This window comes from Tupaia chinensis, unplaced genomic scaffold (genome assembly GCF_000334495.1).
Source record: "Tupaia chinensis unplaced genomic scaffold, TupChi_1.0 Scaffold000212_1, whole genome shotgun sequence".
Taxonomy (NCBI): Eukaryota; Metazoa; Chordata; class Mammalia; order Scandentia; family Tupaiidae; genus Tupaia; species Tupaia belangeri.
Genome location: NW_006159687.1, coordinates 2,802,827 through 2,805,825, shown reverse-complemented (window position 1 = coordinate 2,805,825; position 2,999 = coordinate 2,802,827). Strand labels below are relative to the sequence as shown.

General features: G+C 48.6%; 1 long non-coding RNA gene across 3 annotated transcripts in view; it reads left to right on the top strand.

Annotated features, from left to right (window-relative positions):
• The first annotated feature begins 544 nt into the window (after positions 1-544).
• Positions 545-2,999, top strand: part of LOC102488067 (uncharacterized) — a 51,031-nt gene continuing 48,576 nt past the window's right edge. For all 3 annotated transcript variants that reach the window (XR_001370311.2, XR_334390.3, XR_003549231.1), the window contains exon 1: positions 545-857. This is a non-coding gene — a long non-coding RNA (uncharacterized LOC102488067). The remainder of the gene's footprint in view (positions 858-2,999) is intronic.

Genomic DNA, 2,999 nt, shown 5'->3' with positions numbered 1-2,999 from the left:
TGTAACAGCTTATTCCACAACTGTTTCTTAAATGTATTGGTTATCAAATGCGTGTGTAACAGCTTATTCCACAACTGTTTCTTAAATGTATTGGTTATCAAATGCGTGTGTAACAGCTGCCTAAAACTAGGAGCCCCAAAGGGAACGTGTACAGCGGGCTCCTTCCCCTGGGCGGAGCTTCCAGCTGAGTTGGACAGCAGTTTCCGAAGGGACTCAGCTTAATGACAGCCCAAGTCTGTGTGGGGTTCAGCCCTGCACAGCTGCTAATTTCAGAAAATGGATGTGAGCAACATCATCGGAGCGGGATTTGAACTGCACTGGAAGTGGGGAACCACGGCGGAGGGAAAGCCTTTCCATCAGGACAACCTGCAGGGTCGAGTGAGAGTCCCAACATCGGAGATGCTTGAGGTTCTCCTAATCTGGAGTCATAAAGAGGTGTGGTTTGGGAGGGAGAGTGTGGGGAGAGCTTGTGGCTGGTTACAAGAGTGCCCAGGAAGGGGTAATTCTTGGAAATCCCTGAACCAGGAAGTGGCAGGGGGAAGTCGGAGGGCCTGGTTATTGACACTGTGTGCTAGGTCGGGGAGAGGAAAGGTCAGGTGGGAAGTTATTGCGAGAGTGAGACAGTCCGTTGAAAAGGACTGGACTGACCGAGGCGCACGTAAAGCACGCTACAGGAAGCTATGCAGGGGTGACACGGACACCTGAGACAGCGTGCAGCTGAGGGGACAGGCCCTCTCCAACCCCGCCCCTCCTCTGTGGATCACTTGCTCCAGTGGCTCGGAGGACTCAGGAAACACTGTTAGCAGTTTTCCCTAAAGGGTATTGCGAAGAACACAGATGACAAATGCATAGGACAGGTATGTGGCAAGGGCTGGGGCGTCCACGCAGCCTCCTGCTCCCGGGAAGCTCCAGAACCCCACCCTCTCGTTCAGGGGCTGCATTGTGGCTGGGAGATGAGACAGACCCGCGGGCGCCCAGCAAGCTTCTCCGATCAGATCCTCGCTTCCTGCAGGCTCCTTCCTGCCACGTGTGGGCAGGAAAGGCGAGGTTGGCGTTGAGGGTGGGGACTGGAGTTTCTGTGGCTTGCCTGGGGCTGGTTTCTGGGGCTTGTCCTGGGGGAAAGAAGGAGCAGGTGAAAGGACAGGAGAAGGTCAGGCCGTCTTTGACCCTTATCTCCCTGAAAATGTCCTGAAGCTACTTCAGGAACCAAGGCAGAGATCCCTGAGCAGGAACCGTGGACAAACCCAAAGCAAAGGTATCAGTCATTTCAGGAAGGCATCCTTAGGAGCAGCCGCACTTCACATTTTTGCATCTTTTCCTGAGAATGTCTTACATAGATATCAGTTGTATGCTGTTGTATGTTTTGGCTTTTTATACTTAAACAGAACCGAAACCCAAAACTGCTGTGAGAATTAGAATTCGTACACACATTCTTGAAAGGTATGAATGTGGGAAACAGCAGTTAGAGTAATGGCTATGTCACTGGACTCCCACGTAGTTGACCGCAGTTTGAGTCCCAGACCCGGTGGCTTAAATTCACGCCGGACACATGTGTGTGCATGCCCAAGATCCCGAGAGGAGAATGGAGGGGAAAGGATTGTGGTGTGTCCATTCCCCTGGGGGGTGATTTCTTGCTTTCTGTCTCTCTCTGTCTTTCTGGCGAATGCACGTGCACTATAGCAAAGACCTCTCCAAATAATAATAATAATAATAATAATAATAATAATGATAGTGATAATGAAAAGACGGTCTCCAATAATGAACTAGCTTTTCGTTACATGTGCCACACGACGGATCAATTATTTAGCCATCTGGAGGCATTTGCTTTGTAACCCTGTATCGAGCAGATGTCACAGGAAGTGTAATGGCTTGAGGTGAGCTACTTTATCAGTGACTTTCTCTTACTAGCAGGTCTATTAGGCATGATTTTGCTAACAGCTGCTCCGTAAATGTTCTAGGCTGACACGTGCACGACTGTTCGTTAGCGAAACCTTTGGGGCCATATTGCCCTTTTGTCTGTATTAGAACAAATGTAAAATTGCTCCAGAAGAAAATCTTGGCTTAGCCCACAGGTATTTCCTGTTTCTTGAATTTTTCCAAAACAACATTAGCTCTAGCCCAAGTTCTGAGAAATCCTAATGCAAATGAACAAGCTCTAAGTTGCCAATGTAGCTCTTTGCTTTGCGGAAATCAGAAATGCTTCTTTGGGAGCAGTCGTGTTTACAAAGGGCTTCCTGACGACTCTGCGCTGTTTGACTGATCTAAATCTTGTCTTTAGAGAAAAATGAGCGGAAACTTTTCTTTACATGGTCTTCTTTGGGTTCTCGGGATCATTTTCTTGAACTACAGTTTATGACCACACACAGCCCACATCCAGGGGTGGTAGGAGGGTGGTAGGGCTTTTACTGGGGGACGTGGCTGCTTACGCATCACACCTGTCCTCTTCACCGGGCCTGCGGAGTTTCAGTACCGCGAATAACCGTGCTCCTCTTGAGCAACTCGTTTGTTTTATAACCTTGTGGGCATTGTGAGTTGTGTAATTGAAAATGCTTCCTTCAGTCGTTGCGTCGGTTGCTTTAATATGGGGAGGCATACTCACAGCAAGCGCCCAGGCCCTGAGCTGTGTATGTTGTGTTACTCCAACTTCTTAGTTCCTCTCTGGCTGGTTACTGCATTTCTCTCTTCTGATACTGTTCATATTTTCTCAGTCACCTTCGATCTTTTCTGAATACAAGGAATAATAAAACATAGAAAGCATAATCGTCCCTGATAACAGATCATAAAGGTTAGTTTTTTTTTTTTTTTAGAGAGAGATTTTTGCCATAGGGCTTGTGCGCTTGCCAGACAGACAGAGAGAGACATAGAGACAGAAAGCGAGAAATCACCCCCCAGGGGGGATGGTCACGCCACAATCCCTTCTCCTCCATTCTCCTCTCCAGATCTTGGGCATGTACGCACATGCACCCGGCATGAGTTTAAGCCACCGGGTCCGGGACTCG